The sequence below is a fragment of the Odocoileus virginianus genome, chromosome 4 (assembly GCF_023699985.2).
Source record: "Odocoileus virginianus isolate 20LAN1187 ecotype Illinois chromosome 4, Ovbor_1.2, whole genome shotgun sequence".
Taxonomy (NCBI): Eukaryota; Metazoa; Chordata; class Mammalia; order Artiodactyla; family Cervidae; genus Odocoileus; species Odocoileus virginianus.
In genome coordinates, this window is record NC_069677.1 from 87087935 (window position 1) to 87110170 (window position 22236).

Sequence of the window (22236 nt, forward strand, 5' to 3'; positions counted from 1 at the left end):
TTAGTCACTTCATGCGAAGAGTTGACTAATTGGAAAAGACCCTGATGCTGGGAGGGATTGGGGGCAAGAGGAGAAGGGGACGACAGAGGATGAGACGGCTGGATGGCATCACTGACTCGATGTTCGTGAGTTTGGGTAAACTCTGGGAGTTGGTGATAAACGGGGAGGCCTGGCATGCTGCGAATCATGGGGTCGCAAAGAGTCAGACACGACTGAGCAACTGAACTGAACTGAACTGAACTGAACTGAATATTGTTTAAGCACTTCACCCTCTTTCTAGACAATGCCTGGATCTTAGAATATTTTTAACTGCACACACTTCTCAATTTACATGGTATTATTGTCATATTTGAATTCTATTTTTAGCCCACAATAATTTGTACTGCTTTTTATGAAGTCAGCTGTCAGTAGGATTTACCCACAGTATAAGTCACCCTCTTTCATATTCTTCATTCCTTCCTGCATGTCTGAGCATCCAAATTAGGACTATTTTCATCTGCTTGAAGGACACCATTTAGGTTTTTTTTTTGCAGTCTACTGATAGTGAATTATTTCAATTTTTGATATTTGAAATTATCCCTTACCGTTATTTGGAGGAGGCAATGGTGACCCGCTCCAGTGCTCTTGCCTGGAAAATCCCATGGACGGAGGAGCCTGGTAGGCTGCAGTCCATGGGGTTGGGAAGAGTCAGACACGACTGAGCGACTTCACTTTCACTTTTCACTTTCATGCATTGAAGGAAATGGCAACCCACTCCAGTGTTCTTGCCCCAAGAATCCCAGGGACGGAGGAGCCTGGTGGGCTGCCGTCTGTAGGGTCACACAGAGTCAGACACGACTGAAGTGATTTAGCAGCAGCAGCAGCTTACCTTTATTCTTATATGGGGTCTTATTTTTAACTTTTAAATTTAAAAAAATGTCAAGATTATTATAAAGTTACAAGCAGTGTAGAAAGTTCTCATTTACTCTTCATCCAGTTTCCTCTAAAATGTATATGTTCTATAGCCATAATACAATTATGAAAATAAGGAGATTGACATTGATACTATATTATTCACCAGTCTACAGCCTTTATTCAGATTTCATCAGTTGGCCCACTAATGTTTTTCCTGGACCAGGATCCAGTCTAGGCTCATACATTGCCTTTAGCTGTAGTATGTCTCTCTCTCTCTCTCTCTTTCTGACCTCCCCACGCAGCACATGGGGTCTTAGTCCCCCTTCCAGGGGTCACACCTGCACCCCCTGCGTTGGAAGCGTGGAGTCTTGACCCCTGATCACCAGGGAGGGCCTGGCTGTCATGTCTTTAGTCTCCTTTACTCTAGGGCAACGCTCTAGTCTTTATCTTTCAGGACCTCCACACACTTGAAGAGTCGGACACAACGGAGCGACTGAACTGAACTTTGAGACTGTGTATTCGTTACTTCAGTCACTCAGTCAGTTCAGTCGTTCAGTCATATCTGACTCTGTGCGACCCCATGGACTGCAGCATGCTAGGCCTCCCTGCCCATCACCAACTCCCAGAGCTTACTCAAACTCATGTCCATCGAGTCAGTGATGCCATCCAACCATCTCATCCTCTGTCGTCCCCTCTCCTCCCGCCTTCAATCTTTCCCAGCATCACGTATTTTCCAATGAGTCAGTTCTTCCCACCAGGTGGCCAAAGTACTGGAGTTTCAGCTTTGCATCAGTCCTTCCAATGAACACTCAGGACTGATCTCCCTTAGGATGGACTGGTTGGATCTCCTTGCAGTCCAAGGGACTCTCAAGAGTCTTCTCCAACACCACAGTTCAAAGGCATCTATTTTTCGGGTCTCCGCTTTCTTCATAGTTTATCACTTAACACTTATTACTTAACACTACATAACAAGGTATCCCTAAAGTTAGTGGCTTTAAAATAGTAATCATTTATTATCTCCATTTCCTTGGGTGAGGAATTTGGGAGCAGCTCAATGGCACAGTTCGGCATGGGGTCACTAAAGCTGTGGTTGTCGTCAAGAATGTCCATCAGGGCTGCAGTCATCTGAAGGTTCAGCTCAGGTGACAAGTCTCCTGCCAGTATATCTCCCCTCCAGACTGTTGATAAGTGGTGTCAAGGACTCCCTAAATACAGGCAGGAGCCTCCTTTCGCCACCATGGGGGTCTCTCCCTGTGTTCCCAAAACATTCATATGATAGAGCACCCAGCTTCCACCAAGTCCAGTAAGCCGAGAGCTTTATTAGGTGGAAGCTGCCGAGTCTCTATGACTTATCACTCTGTCATCTCCTCCCTATCTTACTGGTTATCCCTAAATGGGAGGGGTCTGCACAGCAGCCTGAGTGCCGGGACCTGGGGATCGCCGATGGCCATCTCCATGGCCCTGGTTCCTCGGGGCTTTTGACACCACCATGTCAGTCTTCTTCCTTCTCCATGAGAGGTAGCTGCCGTCTGCTGCAGAATTGTTTCCTTAGCCTGCGTGTCAGCGTCCGTCCAGAACACAGACACCACGCAGACATCTGCACAGGGCAAGCTTAGTGAAAAGACGTGTGATCTGGAGTACGGGGGGAAGTATTCCTGCCTGGAGAATCCCGTGGACGGGCTGCAGTCCTCGGGGCCGCAGAGAGTCGGACACGACTGAAATGACTTGGCCTGCACGCTCTGGGAATCAGCTAAGAGGATGCTGGAGCATAGAGCACAGGGACGTCCCTGCTGGTCCCGTGGATAAGACTCCGTGCTCCCAGCGCAGGGACATGGGTTCGACCCCTGGTCCGGGAACTAAGACCCTCCATGCATAGTGCAGCCAGCCACGGCAACAGCAGCAGCAAGAGCGCAGAGGCACAGCTGGGAGAGGTGGCAGGCACCGCCCCGGGACTGAGACGAGTCTCTTCGGGGGTGAGCGCCAGACCCCAGCGGAGCGGGGTTCATTCCCCAGAAGGACTTGCTTGAAACGCACCCTCCAAAAGCAGGCACCATGTCTCTGAACCCCACCTGCTGCCTCAGGAGATGCCACGGAGCCCTGCGGTAGGAGGTGGCTGGCTGGCAGCCCTCTCGATCGAAGGCACCACTGCCAAGGGTGGAGGGGGTGTTTTTGCGGCCCTGGGCTCCCCGCTGCCTCACCTGGGAGGGGAGTCAAGAAACAAAGAGGCCAAACAGGGTTGGCAGAGTGCTTCCGTGTCCGTGAATGAGGCAGTGGACCCCGTTCTTAGGAAGTGCGACTGTCATCGGCCTCATCCCGGGGGGACTTCACCCTGGGGCGGCCCTCCCCTCTGTCCCTCCAACCCGGACTCTCTCGTTCTGAAGCCGGTCACCTCCCCACCCTGTGCTCAGGGCGCTGGGGGTACCGAGCATCCTTCCCGAAAACTCAAAGACTTGCTGCCTTCGGTTCTACACAGACCAGACTGGCAGTCGGTTCGCCTTTGAAGGGAAGGTGAGGATGCATCTGCAGGAGTCTGGTGACCAGAGACAAGGGTGTTGGAAAGGGGGAACTGAGGAATTGAGTTCTTCGAGTTTGGCTTTTTATTTGCTTCCGTCCTCAAAAGTACTAGCCATTTATGGTTTCAGGCTAATAATTCTGTTTAGTACAGGCAAGAAGGATTTGATGCCTGCGGTCAGAGGCTGTCAGTGGGGGTGAGATGGACAGTTTGTTGCTAACAGCCTTGTGGAAAGAATGAGCAGAAGCACCATGACATGAAGGGGAGAGACATCAATGGTGAGACTTGTTCACATATTTGAGTTGGAATTTGAAACAATAAGTGTGCTTTTCCAAATCAAAGGAGTAAGTCAAGTCTGACAAGGGGAAGAAACACTAAGAAGAGCAATCAAAACAAGGGTCTTTGGTATTAACAATGCTTCTTTCAATCGGGTTGACCTGGTGGCTCAGTGGTGAAGAATCTGTCTGCAGCGCAGGAGACCCAGGAGCCACAGGTTCGATCCCTGGGTCGGAAAGATGCTGTGAAGGAGGAATTGGCAATCCACTCCAGTATCCTTGCCTGGGAAGTTCCATGAACAGAGGAGCCTGGCGGGCTACAGTCCATGGGGTCACAAAGAGTTGGACAGTTTTTAGTGTCTAAACTGCAACAACAGCTTTCATTTGATGATAAGTGTTAGGTAGACTCTGGGAGGTTTCAGGTCACTGTAAAGCTAAGAGGCTTTGGTGTTTCCTTCAGGCCCCGGCGTTTCTTGGAGGAGGGGTGCGCAGGTGTCTCAGATGCGCAGTCCGGCGTGGTAGCTGCAAGGTGCGTGTTATTAACGAGAGTTCAGTGTTTATTTATAGCCTTTATTTTTAGGTAAAATATATACAGAGTGAAATGGACAAATACTAAATATGTATTTAATGAGTTTTGACAAGTGCATACAACTGTGTAACCGAACACCTGTCAAGTTATGGAAACGACCATCGTTCCGGGAAGGCCCTTGATTACCCCTGCTCATCAGCCCCTACCCACGGTCCCCAGAGGGAACTATTGTTGGGATGTTACACTACACATGAACTTCTTCTCAAGCCTCACATAATGGAATAATACACTGTATGCTTCTTTTTAATTACGTTTTCCTTCACTCAACATAATACACTTTAATAGCTTTACTGAGGTGTGGTTTTCCTTTAGCGTGAATTTCACTGATTTTTTACATAATTTTGCTTATTTATTTAAGTCGGTGCTGAGTCTTCGTTGCTATGCGGCTCTCCTTTAGTTGGGGTGGCCGGGGCGACTCTGCGGCGGCCTGTGGGCCTCTCAGGTGGTGGCCGGCGGGCTCCGGGCTGCTCCAGTCGTCGCAGCAGGAGAGCCCGGTATTTGCAGCTCCCACGCTCTAGGGAACAGGCTCAGGAGTCGGGGCTCATGGGCTTAGTTGCTCCGCAGCATCTGGGATCTTCCTGGATCCGGGAGGAAACTGCGTGGGCAGGTGGATTCTTGACCACCGAGCCACCAGGGAAGCCTGAATTTCACTGATTTTATGTGTATGGTTTGATGAATCAGTAAATTCAGAATCCAGGCTTCTCCAAAAGTTCCCTCTTGCCAATTTGCAACTCTTCCCTGCTTTTCTCCCAGTCAACTATTGGTCTTCTGTCTCTATAGTTTTCCCTTTCTAGAAATTTCACATACATGGACTCATATAATACATAGACATATGTGTCTGAATTCTTCCACTGAAGTTTTTTTAAGATCAATGTATCTTTTCTTATATGATTTCAAAATCATAGCTATATTTTATTTTGCTGTATGTCTTTTATTTATCTATCTTTTCTGTTGAAACATAGCTGACTTATAATGTTCTGTGAGTTTCAGGTATGTAGCATACTGACTCACTATTTTTGCAGATTATGCTGCATGATGGGTTATTAAGATACTGTCTAAACTTACCTGTGTTATACGGTATATCTCTGTTGTTAACCTCTTAAATGGTTTTAACATTCATTCAAGTTGCTACACCTATTGGTAGTTAATTCCTTTTATTGCTAAGTAGTATTCTATTTATAGATATACCAAATTTTAGTTGTTCCTTCATTAGTTGATGGATTTGGCCATTATGAATGTTGCTGTGAACATTTGTGTGCATGTCTTTGTGTGGACATACATTTTCATTTCTTATGGGAAATGGAGTACAATTGCTGGTCATTTGATAAACATTTAATATTTCAGGAAATTTCCAGGTGGTTTTTTTTTTTCCAGGTGGTTTTTGAAAGTAACTGTACATTTTACATTCCCACCAGCAATTTATGAAGGTTTTAATTTCTTCACCTCCTCACTAACGTTTGGAATTTTTAGTCCTTTGATTCTAGCTATACTACTAGGCCTATAATATCTTACTATGATTTTAATTTGATGACTATTGATGTAGAACAATTTTTCAAGTACTTATTTGCCATTTGTATACCTTCTTTGGTGCAGTGTCTATTAAGCTTTTTAATGGATTGACTTTTTTTTTTTTTTTTTTTGACAGCACCTCACAGCTTGTGGGATCTTAGTTCCCCGAACAGGAATAGAACCTGTGCCCTCAGCACTGAAGGTGTGGAGTCTTAGCCACTGGAATGCCAGGGAATTTTTAGTTCTTATAAAGCATTCAGGATTTGCTTGTGGCTCAGCTGGTAAAGAATCCACCTGCCACGTGGGAGACCTGGGTTCAGTCCCTGGTTGGGAAGATCCCCTGGAGAAGGGAAAGGCTACCCACTCCAATATTCTGCCCTGGAGAGTTCCAAGAACCGTATAGTCCATGAGGTCACAAAGGGTCAGACACAACTGAGCGACTTTCACTTTCATTATAAAGCATTCACCTCCAAAATAAATGACCAAGCAATTCCACTAGTAAATATTTACCCACAAGAAATGAAAACACATGTCCACTAAAATAGTCATACAAGGATCTTCATTACAGATTGAACCCAGGTCTCCCACATTGCAGGCAGATACTTTACCATCTTAGCCACCAGGGAAGCCCAAATTAGTCGCTCATTCATGCCTGACTCTGTGAGACCCCATGGACTGTAGCCCGCCAGGCTCCTCTGTCTATGGGATTCTCCAGGCAAGAATAGTGGAGTGGGTTGACCTTCCCTTCTTTAGGGGATCTTCCTGGCCCAGGGATCGAACTCTAGTCTCCTGCACTGTAGGCAGATCCTTTACTTCTGAGCCACCAGGGAAGCCCTATTCCTACTAGTGAAAATGCATAAACAACCTACATTCCCAAGCCTAGGAGAGGGACTGTGATATATTCATACAACAGAATAGTACTCAATGACCGAAGTGAGCAAACTCCTGATACATGAAACCGTATGCATGTTAAGAGCATTATGCTGGTTGAGATAAGTGAGACACAAAAGAAAACACACTATTTACATGATGTTCTAGGATATGACAGACTAGTCGATGCTGGTAGAAACCACAACAGTGGTTTTCTCTGGGGCAGAAAGATGAACAGGAAGGACATGAGCAAACTTCCTGCAGTGATGAAAATGCTCTTTCACTACAGGGGCACAAGTCCCCCAGGTGTATCCAGTTGTCAAAACTCACCCAGTGGTATGGTTCATTCCACTTCATGGGAATTTTATCCTAACCAAATAGAAGGAAAAGGAATAAAAACTAAATGAACAGACCTAACACATTTTGATTGAGGCTTTTGAACTGTGGTGTTGGAGAAGACTCTTGAGAGTCCCTTGGTCTGCAAGGAGATCCAACCAGTCCATCCTAAAGGAAATCAGTCCTGGGTGTTCATTGGAAGGACTGATGCTGAAGCTGAAACTCCAATACTTTGGCCACCTGATGCGAAGAGTTGACTCATTGGAAAAGACCCTGATGCTGGGAAAGATTGAGGGCAGGAGGAGAAGGGGACAACAGAGGATGAGATGGTTGGATGGCATCACCGACATGAGTTTGAGCAAGCTCCGAGAGAGTTGGTGATGAACAGGGAGGCCTGACGTGCTGCAATCCATGGAGTCACAAAGAGTTGGACATGATTGAATGACTGAAGTGAACTGAACTGAACACATTTAAAAAAGATGAAAAATTCAGTCTCAAATGTACAGTCCTTGGTAAGGCCATCTTTGAGATGCAAGGGGCACCAAAAATACTTTCAAAAAGCAAGACCACTGAGTTATACAATAATAATGGGAGGAAGAAGAAGTTATTTTGAAAAAAAAAAGCAGGGCTATGAGTAGTTTCTGAGAAAGGTTTATAAAGGTCAAAAGTCTTCAGTCAACCACATTGCATTCACACTACTGACTTCAGACATGTAATAAAGTGAAAAGGGTGTTCACAATACTTATATTTATTATAGAATTACCCAGCACGACAAACATAAAATGGATGTATCTAAACTTTTCTTGTTTTTTTTAACTGCAGGCCCCTTTCTTTGAGGCAGCATCAAGACTCCAAAGTAACTTATCCTTCAGGTGGAGGTTATGGAGCTTCTTTCCAGGATGGCTTTGTATCAGATTGGGTGTTGGGGGTGGGATCCTATCTCTGGACTCTCCTCAGAGATCCAGAACTTTTGATCAAAGACTAGGCCTACACATGTCCAGAGAGATCAGGGACCACAGCCTTCCTGCCCGGGAGCAAGTGCTAAGGAGCTCTGGAAGCAGACAGATTGGATGCTCAGTCATCCCCAGTCTGCTGGCCGTGGGTGTGATTCCCGCTCACCCTGGCCCTGCTTTCCCCAGCCATCTTTGTTGCCGTTGTTCAGTCACCAAGTTGTGTCCAACTCTTCGAGACCCCATGGATTGCAGGACGCCAGGCTTCCCTGTCCCTCACCCTCTCCTGGAGTTTGTCCAAGTTCATGTCCATTGAATCCGTGATGCCATCCAACCATCTCATCCTCTGTCGTCCCCTTCTCCTCCTGCCTTCAATCTTTCCCAGCATCAGGGTCTTTTCCAATGAGTCAGCTCTTCACATCAGGTGGCCAAAGTATTAGAGTTTCAGCCTCAGCATCAGTCCTTCCAATGAACACCCAGGACTGATCTCCTTTAGGGTGGACTGGTTGGATCTCCTTGCAGTCCAAGGGACTCTCAAGATTCTTCTCCAACACCACAGTTCAAAAGCATCAATGCTTCTGTGTTCAGCTTTCTTTATGGTCCAACTCTCACATCCATACATGACCACTGGAAAGGTCATAGCTTTGAAGAGACGGACCTTGCTTGGCAAAGTGATGTTTTCGCTCTTTAACACACAGTCTAGGTTGGTCATAGCGTTCCTGCCAAGAAGCAGTCATCTTCTAATTTCATGGTTGCAGTCACCATCCCCAGCCCTCCGCTCGCAGCCACCGCCACACCCTGAGAGCTGGGGTTGCCTTCCCGGGAAGGAGGCCGCTCTTGCCGTCGGCGGCCCTAGGGGCTGTGGCTGGAGCTGAGACTTTGAGTCTCAGCCCATACACACTCCATGCCTGCAGTGATGTCCTCGCGTTACTGTTCCACAACCGAATGAGCAAAGACCCCACAGCCCTGGAGGCTCACCCTGAGAAGTGCCCCTGGGCTGTGGCCCAAGATCAGAGAGGAAGAGCCTGCAGAAGGAAAGACGGTGACCTCTGACTGCGAGGACAGCCTGGTGTGTCTGCTGGAAGGGGCGCTAGGAAATCAGGACCTTCACCCTGGGGTTTGCGACTTCCGTGGCCCTGTGAGTGGTGTGTGTCCTGCCTGCCTTTCAGAGAGAGAGGAGGAGAGTGACATAGGCTTGCTGCGTGCTAAGTCGCTTCAGCCGTATCTGACTCTTTGCGGCCCCACGGACTGTAGCCCCCCAGGCTCCTCTGTCCTGGGATTCTCCAGGCAAGAACACTGGAGTGGGTTGCCATGCCCTCCTGCAGGGGATCTTCCCGACCCAGGGATCGAACCCGCATCTCTCATGTCTCCTGCATTGGCAGGTGGATTCTTTATCTGCTGCGCCATCAGGAAAGTCCCTGGTTCACACACTTACTTCATCCCATTAACCGTCAGAACCATCTGGGGAGATAAGTGGGCTAATTCCCGCTCCACAGATGAGGAGCTCAGAGGGATGGAGTGGCTGGATCATACAGGCTGGTCCTGTATACTGGCTGGTCCCGGATCATACAGCCAGGCTCCACCCCAGCTGGGGAACTGTTCGGGCGTATGTCCCAGGGCCGCCCTGTATTGTCCCAGGACCCAGGGGAACCTGGCCTGAGAAGGCTATGGATCCGATGGGAGCTCCCCGAACTACTCCAGCATGAACATCTTCCAGAAGGATTCTCCACTGGGCAATGAGGCAAGAAATTTATGGCTCTGCCTGATTAATGGGCCAGGCAGTTAAGAGTTCTTTGCCAAGCTGTGAGCATAATTTAAGGAACCGAGGCAGGAGGAAAACCCCATAACTCACATCCTTTAAGGGCTCTTAGAACAAGAGACACATTGGAACATTGAAAATGTCTCTGCTCCTCGGGTCAAAAAAGACCAGTGTGTTTCTGGGTATTTCGGTCAAAGAACAGGGAGTCCAGATGAATGCACATGGCAGAACAAATGAGGAAAATACTTCCAGGCTGTAAATTTCTGCTTGACGTTTCCTTCGTTATTTTCTGACTGGCTTTGGTATTTGTTCAACCACGTCCTGACTCTTCACGCCTCTCCCCACACCTTGTAAATGCCATCCTCTTAGCTGAGTAATTTTTCATTTGTTAGATTTGAAATGCTGCCAGGAGAGTGGCTTTGGAGACCTTAGACATGGAGCAACAGGAGGCAGAGTGGAAGAGTCCTAGGATGGGAATAATTTGAGTCCTAGATCCTCTTAAACTATGTGATTTTGGAGGGGGGCACTTCATCTGTCTGGACCTCAGTTTCCTTTTCTGTAGAGAGTTTGGACCCATCCCCCTCTTCAGTTTGAAAGTCCTGTGAATTTCTTCCAGGCATGACAACCCACAGTATTTTCATCATTCAGCATCTGGAATTAACACTTGCTCTCTGCTGAAACCCCAGAGCATCTTATCTCTGTGTTAAAAAGTGACATGTATTACTTTTTATTGCAACTTCTAGCTATCTGTGGGTATTTTCTTTTCTTTTCCTCTCCCCACCTGGACTCAGGGTGCTTTGGGCAAGCTATGTTTTTCCTCCTTTGAACCCTTCCCAGTCCCTGCATGGCAGCCTGTTGCCCAGTAACCCGCTGGTGTGAATGGAAATGAATGAATGAGTGGAAACGGCCTCTACTCACCATTTGTCCTGAGAGTGGATCACTTTGAGAGTGAAGGTAAGGAAGGAGTTTATTCATATAGGATGCTTGTAAGAGATCCAGGCGGGTGGGCAAGGGAGTGCCATGCCCAGAACTTGGTGGGGCTACAGTTTTGTTTGTTGTTGTTCCATCACTTAATGGTGTCTGACTCTTTTTGATGCCAAGGACTGCAGCGCTCCAGGCTTTCCTGTCCATCAACAGCTCCTGGAGCTTACTCAAACTCATGTCCATTGAGTTGGTGATGCCATCCAATCATCTCATCCTCTGTCATCCCCTTCTCCTCCTGCTTTCAGTCTTTCCCAGCATCAGGGTCTTTTCCAATGAGTCACTTCTTCGCATCAGGTGACTAAAGTATTGTAGCTTCAGCTTCAGCACCAGCCCTTCCAATGAATATTCAGGACTGATTTCCTTTAGGATTTACTAGTTTGGTCTCCTTTCAGTCCAAGGAACTCTTTTTTCTTTTTTTTTTTTAACATCAATATTATTTTATTTTTAATTTTTTTTCCATTTATTTTTATTAGTTGGAGGCTAATTACTTTACAATATTGTAGTGGGTTTTGTCATACATTGACATGAATCAGCCATGGATTTACATGTACTCCCCATCCTGATCCCCCCTCCCACCTCCCTCTCTACCCGATCCCTCTGGGTCTTCCCAGTGCACCAGGCCCGAGCACTTCTCTCATGCATCCAACCTGGGCTGGTGATCTGTTTCACTATAGATAATATACATGTTTCGATGCTGTTCTCTCAAAACATCCCACCCTCGCCTTCTCCCACAGAGTCCAAAAGTCTGTTCTGTACATCTGTATCTCTTTTTCTGTTTTGCATATAGGGTTATCGTTACCATCTTTCTAAATTCCATATATATATGCATTAGTATACTGTATTGGTCTTTATCTTTCTGGCTTACTTCACTCTGTATAATGGGCTCCAGTTTCATCCATCTCATTAGAACTGATTCAAATGAATTCTTTTTAATGGCTGAGTAATATTCCATGGTGTATATGTACCACAGCCAAGGGACTCTTAAGAGTCTCTTCCAGCACACAGTTCAAAAGCATCAGTTCTTTATGGTCCAACTCTTACACGACTACAGGAAAAACCATAGCTTTGATGATATAGACCTTTGTTGGCAAAGTGATGTCTCTGCTTTTTAATACAATGTCTAGGTTTGTCATAGCTTTTCTTCCAAGGAGCAAGCATCTTTTAATTTCATGGCTACAGTCACCATGTGCAGTGAAAGAAATAAATAAAATAAAGTGTGTCCCTATTTCCATTTCTCCCATCTATTTGCCATGAAGTGATGGGGCTTCCAGGTGGCTCTAGTGGTAAAGAATGTATCTGCCAGTGCAGGAACTGAGAGAGACGTGGGTTCGATCCCTGGATGGGGAAGATTCTCTAGAGCAGGGCATGGCAGCCCACTCCAGTGTTCTTGCCTGGAGAATCCCATGGACGGAGGAGCCTGGTGGGCCACAGTCCACGGGGTCACAAAGAGTCAGACATGACTGAAGCGACAGAGCACAATGGGATTAGATGCCACGATCTCAGTTTTTTTGGATGTTGAGTTTTAAGCCAGCTTTTTCACTCTCCTCTTTCAACTTCATCAAGAGGCTGTTTAGTTCCTCTCCGCTTTCTGCCATCCGTGTGGTGTCTTCTGCATGTCTGAGGTTATTGATATTTCTCCCGGCACAGGTTTATAATCAAAGGAAAAGCGAAGGCAGGAGGAGAAGGCCACCTTCCCCCTCATTCTTGAGCGGATGTCAAGCTTCCATCAGCAGCTCCTCCTCCACGTTGGCTGGGGGCGTTTTCTTGTCCTTATGTGGTGAAAGCGGGACTGTCATGATCCTACTCAAATCAGCAACAGGGTGGTATGTGGTAAAAATGGCAAGTCATCTCAGGTTTTAGGATAATGTCACTTTTGCCTTATATTTTTATTTTTAGTGTGTGCAGAGGAGCGCGTCCTAGGAATCATTAACTTACGGAGCTCACTGGGCAGGATGCGGGCCTCATTACTGTTGTTTTATTGTTTGGGGGCACGTCCCATGCTTCTGTTTCATGGTTCTGTTGCTAAGCAAAGCCTGCTCAGTTTTGTGGTTAAGCACACCGGCTTCCTTGAGTGATCATTAACTTACAGATCTCCCGTACTTTTCTCTCTACTTTTCTCTCGACTCACAATCCCCTAGGGGACGATTTAATCATCTACTTTGTACCTTTAACACTCTGTCCCTATCAACTTGATTTACTTACAAAAAGTATATCCTTTCTGTTTGATAAATTTTAACATGTGTTTCAAAATGCAGAGTTAGAAGTACATTTTATTTTTGTAAGATGCCCATAGAGGTATCTGGACGGTTACAGCCCAAGGAGTCACCAAGAGTCGGACTCTACTGAGCGCACGCGCGCGCGCGCACACACACACACACACACACACACACACACACACACACTATTTTAGAAGACTCTTATTAAAACGAGTCTTTCTGATATCACACTTTAAATCAAAGCACCATGTTTTTCAACTTTTCTGGAAGACATGGCTTCAGAGACTTCATCATGGCTGCTCTCTCCTCTCTGTCTCAAACTGATCAGGTGAATTACCTTTGAGCACTAATTCCCCCATCCCTGTAGCCATGATACACCCACGGGTGTGGGGCCCGAACAGGTTGGCTGGCTTTGCCGATGGGATATCAGCACCTGTGATGCAAGCAGAAGCCTTGCATGCCTCTCTCCTCCCTGCGGCTCCTGCTACTCATCAGGACAAGAACTAGGGGAGGAGACCAGAACCCACACTGCAGCCTAGATCCCCCTGACCTCGGGAAACTTGCAACACCATCCACAAGTCAACAAGACACGGAGTGCTGGGGCTGTGTGTTGTGCAACAGTTTGCAGCAATAGTTGACCTGGGTGACAGACTGCAGTCGTAGTGGAGTAATCACAGCTCAGGCATATAAAAAAAGGAGCTGTCTGGTCTCAGACACGTCCCTGCACCCCTGAGAACTTGAACTTTCTGTGAACTGTACCAAACTCAAGAACCTCATCAGCTATTTTTAAAACACCACCTGCCAGTTGCAACCTTGTGGTCTCAGGATGTTTTCCCTTGTAACTATGTACCCATCTTGGACCCCAACCAGTCCTTCCTGGTGGCTCCCATTAGGGCGTTTGATAAACAACTCATGCAGCTAACAATGGTCTTGCACTCTTTGCCTTTGTGGGCTTTCTCAATTTTGCAGTCCTGTGGATCACAACGCAGGTGCTTTTGGAATCTGTGTCTCCTGGCTGCAGTCCTAGCAAACTCCAAATAAACGCCGCTTTATTTCAATCAGATCCCCGTTGCTGAAATTTTGGTTAACAGCCAATACTTCTGACTGATTCAATGGACATGAATTTGAGCAAACTCTGGGAGACAGTGGAAGACAGAGGGGCCTGGTGCGCTACAGTCCATGGGGTCGCAAAGAGTCGGGCACAGTTTAGCAACTGAATGACAGCAATGGTTTACTTTCCCCCACACTCTCCTTCACGCCTGCCTTTGTGCCTCTGGGGACAGACCAAGAAGCCCTGCTCGGATGTCTGTTTTTGATAGATATGGGTCCATCAGGCAGGAGTTTCAGGCCTGCATTCTGAGAACTGAGCGTCTCTGATCCTCTATCTTTGTGTACATTTGGAGTATAATTCCTGGGCCAGGAAGATCCCCTGAAGGAAATGGCCACCCACTCAGTATTCCTGCCTGGAGAATTCCGTAGAGGAGCCTGGCAGGCTACAGTGCATGGAATTACAAGGAGTTGGACACGACTGAGCGACTAACGCTGGCACTCTAAAGACTCTTTACGTGATTCACTAACTTTTCTAAAAATTAATATTATATATCATTTATCACATTTGATGAAATGAGAAGTTCCAGGTTGCTCTTGCAGGTTTCTTTGCGATGTGGCAGGTGGGATCTTAGTTCCCTGGCCCGGGATCAAACTGGTGCCCCTGCACTGGGAACTCGGAATCCTAACCATTCACTACATTGCCAAGGGAGTCCCTGCTCTTTCTTATTAGGTGAACGGCTGAAATAAACAGTTTAAATAGGATTAAAAAATTAAACATGACTTAAAATAAGGGCATTGTTATTACTGAAATGAAGTGAAATCACATTACATACAATTAACCAATTTAAAGAAGGGCATTGGTCTAATTTTTTTTTTTTTACATCCCCTCCTTTCACAAACAGAAACCTTTGTTTCTCTCCCCATTATTAGCCTTGTGATTTGATGAGCTTAAAACCCATCCTCAGCTCCAGGAAAGGATCCCTATCAGTGCTCCCATTTCATTTAGTTTATGTTTTCCAATTTCTCCATCTTTTTTTCTTTTTCTTTTTCTTTTTGATGTTCTTTCTCAAGACTTGATCAAGCATAGTAGAAAAAAAAAAGCTTTTGTATACCTATATATAAATAATGTGTATAATATATATTTTAGAAAGCTTATGAATTTTTGCCTAACTAAAAAACTGATGACACTGGGAGCCTACTTGTTTGATTTAGTGTGACTAGAATGCTAGATTTCTAATTAAAAAACATAGATATGCAACAAGCAACAAAAGTTTACTGTATAGCACAGGGAACTATAGTATTGACTATAGTTGTAATAACCTATCATGGAAAATAATCTGAAAAATAACACATATGTACCTGTGTAACTGAATCACCTCACCGTGCACCTGAGACTCCCTAAGTCAACTTCAGCTCACAGGGTTGCAAAGAGTCTCACATGACCGAAGTGACCTGTCTGTGCTGTGTGTTCCGGCGTGTCTGACTCTGCGATCCCACGGACCACAGACCACCAGGCCCCCCGTCCATGGAGTTCTCCAGGCAAGAAGACGAGTGGGCTGCCATCTCCTCCAGGAAGTGACCTAGCATGCACGGAAGCCAGAAAGTCAGAGGACGGCTACTCTGGTGTCAGCCTGTCTACATCCCCCACCACACATCGGTGCTCGGCCTCATGGGAATCAAAGGAGACGGCTGCAGATGGGGCCCCCGGGCCCCCTGCCGCTCTGCGGACAAGGGTCTGAGCGGGTCTGCCCTGCGGGACTGGCCATCTCGCGCCTGTGTTGTGGACACGCCGCCTTCTCAGTGCTGGGCCTCCCAGACCACCTGCGCCCCACTCCAGCCCCAGCAGCACCCTGAGAACCCCAGGTGGTGTCATCTGCACTGAAAGGCAGATTCACTGGAGCTACCATGTAGATGTGAACAGGCCCTCTGCCACAAGGAGCCCCCCACGCCAGGATGTGGTCAGTCACTGCCAGCCGTCCCTGAATCTGGCCCTGACTTCCAGCTCAGGACCCACCGGGGAAAGCTGGCCGTGAGTTCACTCCTCACCAACCACCCAGGATGCCTGCTTCCCGTCAGCTGCCTCCAGCCTCCCTGTGCCAGCAGCCTCCCATCGGGGCTGCCTAAACCGCCCCTCTCTCTCACTCGAACACCTTCCCACTTCCTGCTTTGCTGCCTTTTAAGTCTCTGCCATAGGCAAGTTTATGGGTTGAGTTCTGTCCCCCAGAAATTCATATATATAGTACAGAAATTCATATATACATAACATTTTGGCCGTACTGCATGGCTTGCAGGATCTTGGTTCCCTGACCAGGAATTGAACCTGGGCCCTCGGTAGTAAAAGTGCAGAATGTTAACCACTGGTTTGCCAGGGGATTCCCAGAAATTTGTATGTTGAAGCCCTGATCCTCAGTAGTTCAGAACGTGACCTTATTTGGAGACAAAATCACTGCAGATGTAATGAGTTAAGATGACAGGTCAGACTGGAGTAGAGTGGGTTCCTAGCCCCACGTGTCTGGTGTTGGACACAGCTCTGAGCTGAGATCCAGCGACACCTTTACAAGTCAAGGGACACCACAGGTTGCCACCAGCAGCCAGGAGGGATGTCTGGATCCTTCTCCCCAGCACCCTCAGAGGGAGCATGATTCTTCTGATCCCACCATCTCTAGGACTGTGAGAAGACTCGAGTCTGCTGTTTAAGGCTCTGTACCTTGTTAGGAGAGCCCTCGCAAACAAATACAGCAGGTGACGGTGACTGACTCCCTTGTCACAACAAGTCTGAAGACCCCAGAGCCTTGGCCTAATGTCATTGGCTGGTCTTCAACTATTTCCACAGCACGTGGCCCTGCTGTGGGAAGGACAGGCATTCCTAGGGAGTTGTGGTACCTCAGGCAGCCAGGACTCAACGGGTGGAAAAGTGAGTGTGAGTCACTCAGTCTTGTCCAACTCTTTGCGATGCCATGGACTGTGGCCCACCAGGCTCCTCTGTCCATGGGATTCTCCAGGCAAGAATACTGGAGTGGGTTGCCATGCCCTTCTCCAGGGGATCTTCCCGACCCAGGGATGGAACCCGGGTCTCCTACATTGCAGGCAGATTTTTTACCATCTGAGCCACTAGGGAAGTCTGCTGGAAGCCTTTTCTCAGGCTCCAGGTACTGGGTCTTGACACATTCCGAAGTTCATCTTGACTGAGAGGGTCCCACAGCCTCTGGACCGCCCATCAGGGCTCCTGCTCCATCACCACTGTTGTCTGGTTACTAAAGAGTTTCCCACAAGGCAATGCGAGGCCCGGCCCGGCTCAGGGCGCTGGTGGGCTGGCCGCCGCTACCCCATCCCGTGGCTGCAACCCAAGCCCGGGCGCTCACAAGACAGCTATGGCCCTGGCAGTCCGCGATGCTGTTTCATTCCATTTTGTCAAGTACGCGGGGCTCCTTCAGAGGCGTCAGATCGGCGTTCCCTAGGCTTAGGGAACAAGGCCCTCGCCTCCCAGGGCAGGCGGAGGCTGACTGGAAACAAGTTATTTTGAGACGGGCACAGGCTGTACAGATAACAGCGTGTTTTCCTGCTGAAGTCGTCGTGTGAGAAATGTTGGGGTAGGGGGGAGAGGCACGCGGATGAGTCTAAAAATAGAAGGCTGTAATTAGCCAAGCGCGGACTCCTTCTGGAAGGCGTCGATTGCTACGGCAACCACACACCCCGGTTTCTCCAGGGCAGCTTTCATTCTGTGAAATCTGATTCTTTGCCGTTAAGGTGATCTGTTACGTGTCTGAATGCAACTTAATGTTACAGAATCGTAGGCCCGTTACACATAATGCACAAATCTAAATAAACGCTTGGTCATGTCGGCACTCATTTTTTTCTTTCTGTTATGGAAATACAGGCATCAAGGCTGTGGGCTTTTCCTACAGGGTAAGGACAGGTTATGAAGATAATACAGGAGGGTGTGGGTCAGAGATGGGGCTGCTGAAAGGGTGTGAAGGGGGGAGTTAAGCTTAAACTTCTTGGTTGAAAAGCAGGACGTTTTTTACTGGCCGGAAACTCCAAGGGCCAGTTCCCAAGTCTTTATTCTGTATGTTGTATCTCATGGCATTCCAGAGTGGTTCTGCAGGGGACATGCGTGAGCTGCTCTGGGTGTGATTATGGCACGTATGTCATCATGCTTACCCACAAAATGATGGGTGTGTGATGAATGGGATTTACACAAATGCACCCTGCAAAGCCCAGAGCTTGGGGCCCGAGAGGCCAGAGCCCCTTGGGTGGCAGCAGCATGGGTGGGATCCCCTTATGGACAGAGGACAGGAAACCATCTTTCCGTTTCCTGCCTCAGTTCTCAGAGGATGTGTCAGCTGTGTTGACTGGTGGATGGAGGGGGTTAGAGGCCAGCAGGCATCAGGAGGGCAGGACCCCAGGGGAAGAGATGGTCATGGTAGCACCAGAAACCTCCATAATGGAAACTTAGGTGTTTGTGGCTATTTGTATTTTCAATAAGGATTCCCCTTGTTTTTCTGCAGTCTTTGTTATATTAACATTCTTTTGCAAATATCAGCTAATTTTGTTTATCTTCAGGGAATAAGAGCAAAGCGACTTTGCTCTAGGACTGGAATTTTGATGGGCACCAAAGAAATCAGAGTTAAAAACAAAACAAAACACCGCTTCCAAGGGAAAGTTCATCTTGGAAGAAAGAGTCTGGGAGACCTGGAGATGAGTTGGAAAATGCCCCTCTTTCTATGAGGGTCTCCTTTCAAGTGCCTCTCTGCTGGAGGGAACTTTTGAGGGGTTTGCACTTGGAACTTACAAGGACGCTGTTCTGTGTTCTGACCGTGTGCTGCCCTAGGAGGTGGCATCTTAAAACACTTGCCTCCAACACTGCTTCTGGTTTGTAAAACAGTAAAACTGTTTCTCCATTATGTGCTTTGTGGACTAGAAATATTACATTTGCCATTTTGGAAAATATTCACCTACCATACAGCATAGCACAGTTTTTTTTTTTCCCAAACAAGAACTTTGTTCTCTAAGAGAGACTGGTGCCAGCTCCACTCCTCGTGCTGTGTGCTGTACACCCAAATGGATCTTGTGTTTCCTTGTGTGCACGCCCTTTTCAAAACCATTATTTGGTTGCACTGGGTATTAATTGCAGTATGTGAATTTAGTTGTGGCATGTGGGCTCTTAATTCCCTGATAGGATTGAACAGCCCCCTGCATTGGGAGTGTGGTGTCTTAGCCACTGGACCACCAGGGAAGTCCCTCATGAGTCTTTAAGAGATCTTTTCCCTCAGGCTATTCCTGATCCTTGTTTTTCTTCCTTTTTTCATTTTATATCATCCGTTTTGCTTACGCTTAGAAAAACTGTCTTTAAAATAATCTTTTTCCTTCAAAGGACACATCCAGAAACTGTTATACTTCCTAAAAGTCTTTCAGTAATTTAACCAACTGAGTAAATATAAGGTGTTTTGTTATATGTTTGTTTCATGAGAAGGCTGATGTTAGGACAATGGCCATACAAACTGCTACCACACTCTGTCATCACTCCAGACCCCAGCTTGTTCTTATTTTAAAGACTCTTTTGAAAACAGATAATTTTAGGCAACCTAATTACAGTATGATATAATATAACATTTGGGCCAGTTGACCCAGATCAACATTGAATGGAAACCTCTGATTATTTAGGCAAAAAGCAAACCTAATAAATTACATGTGGATTTCACAGGAGGTACAATATTAAAAGCATCATGCCATAGCAGGCAAGGTGGAGAGCTCCTATGCAATTACATATTGTACAGCATTGAAACATGTATATTATCTAGGGTGAAACAGATCACCAGCCCAGGTTGGATGCATGAGACAAGTGCTCGGGCCTGGTGCACTGGGAAGACCCAGAGGGATCGGGTGGAGAGGGAGGTGGGAGGGGGGACGGGGATGGGGAATACATGTAAATCCATGGCTAATTCATTTCAATGTATGACAAAAACTACTGTAATGATGTAAAGTAATTAGCCTCCAACTAATAAAAATAAATGGGAAAAAAAATACATATTGTAGTGCCCCCGAGGTCACCCCAAGAAGCCCTACTTCTCGGAGCCCTAATGCCAAACCCTTCCTGAGACCTCAGTGGTCCCTCTGAACATAGGTCCTGAACACAGAGTGATCGTGCTTGGCGCTTAGGGAGCCTCAGCCTGATCAATGGCCTGTAAAGCCCAATGCCATGCAGGACGTCCAAGTGCGTTTTCCACTCTCAGCTGCCTTGTGCGGGGGTACATGTCATGCACTGATCAACTCTGGGGCACCATTCTCATCAGAGTAATCTTTGGTGCAGTTTCCTGGCTGACAGCAGTATCCCAATTTGCGCAGAGAGGTGCAGGATGCCGGGGAGGCAAAACAATATGCGACTGGAAAGTGAATTGGAATCTCTGTCCGGCCCCTTCTCCTCCCTGGCTGTGTGGCTGTCCTTCGTTATCAGTCGCCTCAGGCTGCCGTAACAAAGTATCAGTGCCACAGACTGGGAGGCTTAAAGGACAGATGTTATTTTCTCACAGCCCTGAGGTTAGAAATCTTAGATAGAGGGGTCAGCAGGGTAGTTTCCTCTGAGGGCTCTCTCCTCAGTGTACAGATGTAAAAGGCCGACGAGTTTTGGGTGCACTGGCCCTGCATATAGTTAGAAGTGACGGTGTCTTTACTGGGGCACGGACAAGGTCACTGGCGACTAGCTCTCCCTTCCCTGAATCATGGCAGATTCTGAGCAGTGTTACTCCTGCAGCAAGCATTTTGCCTGGGGGGGGGGGGGGGTGGCTGGGGTGGGGGTAGCAAGTAGGGGTGGGGGGCTTAGGGTTGGGAAAGTGAGGGGAACGATGACAGAGTGTTTCCTTTGGACCACCTGCTACATTTTGATAACATTTCTCAAAATGTATGGAAGTGCTCTTGCTTTCTGAATCTATTTTTAGAAGAGTGAGGAAGGAAGGTCAAATCTCTTGCCCCTGCAACTTCCACACTACCAACCTGGGCTAAAATCAGAGGAGTCTGAACAGATAGAGAGGAGTCAGAAGCACGTCCAAACAAAGTAATTCTTCCCAGCTTAATAACGTTGACTGCTTATGTCATCTTAGGCTTCTTAGTCTCTTCTTTGGAGTCAACAGCATTGATTTATCAACTTGTTTTCCTTGACTTGTAAAGAATCTGTCTGCAATGTGGGAGACCTGGGTTCGATCCCTGGGCTGGGAAGACCCCCCCTGGAGAAGGGAAAGGCTACCCACTCCAGTATTCTGGCCTAGAGAATTGCATGGACTGTACAGACTCCCTGGGGTCGCAGAGTCGGGCACGACTGAGCGACTTTCATTTTCACTTCACTTTTCCTTGACTTTAAGGCTCTTTATCATTATTTTTCTGAATATGGCTTTGCTTTGTTCCCTGGAATGGGAAACGAAGGTTTCTGATGAATCCTGGGACAGGCCAGACCTTACTCTACAACTAAGTGCCTGCTCACAGGCAAGTCTGTTGAGTAGTATTGGGATTTCCCTTCATATCCGTGGAATGTGGCCACAGACGGCCTTGAGCATTCAGTAGGCGCCTATGGTCTCAGAATCCCACAAAGGCAAGAGATGCACCCCTCTACAGCTCGAGGAGTCTTAAGTTGACATGGAGAAACCCGGTTTTACAATCTGCCCAGAGATTTTCACCAAGTGGAAACACATCTCTGGACGCTCTCCAGTGTTCCTGCGGGGGTGGGGGGGGGGGGAGGGGGAACTCCTCCAAGGGAGGAGGCTTCCCCTTGTGTGTGTCCTCTCTTCCCTCTCCCTGGGAACCCAGTTTTTTAAGTTACCTCCTCTCCCATCAGAAAATTAGGGATTTAGTGTATTTCACCTATTAAAGAACCTAAAGAGGATTTCATAATCTTAGAGTTGCTAATGGTGGAATTTTAGGCATTTCCACAGAATGTTTTAAATGGTGGTGGTGGGACCTCTTGAGTCACCCGCAGGTGGCGGAAGCCAATTGTTTTGGCCTTACCACACACATCACATGGGGCTGGAGACCAATGTTCATTTGCTGTGACTGGGTTTCAGTCGGGACAATGCTTCTAGCCCCTTAGGAGTTCCCTCAGAGAAGTGTCTGTGAGGGAGCCCATTTTTCACCCTTGCCCGGCTCTGTGGTTAAGAAGTGGCCCCCGGGAGCCAGCGCCTTCTTATTACAGCTGGAATCCACGGTGGGCCTCCTCCTCCGTCGTCCAGGCCCCGGCATGAGCAAGAGTCCCCGGAGGCTGGGATCCACAAGCGGCACCAAGGCCATAGGCCTGCGAAGGGCTCT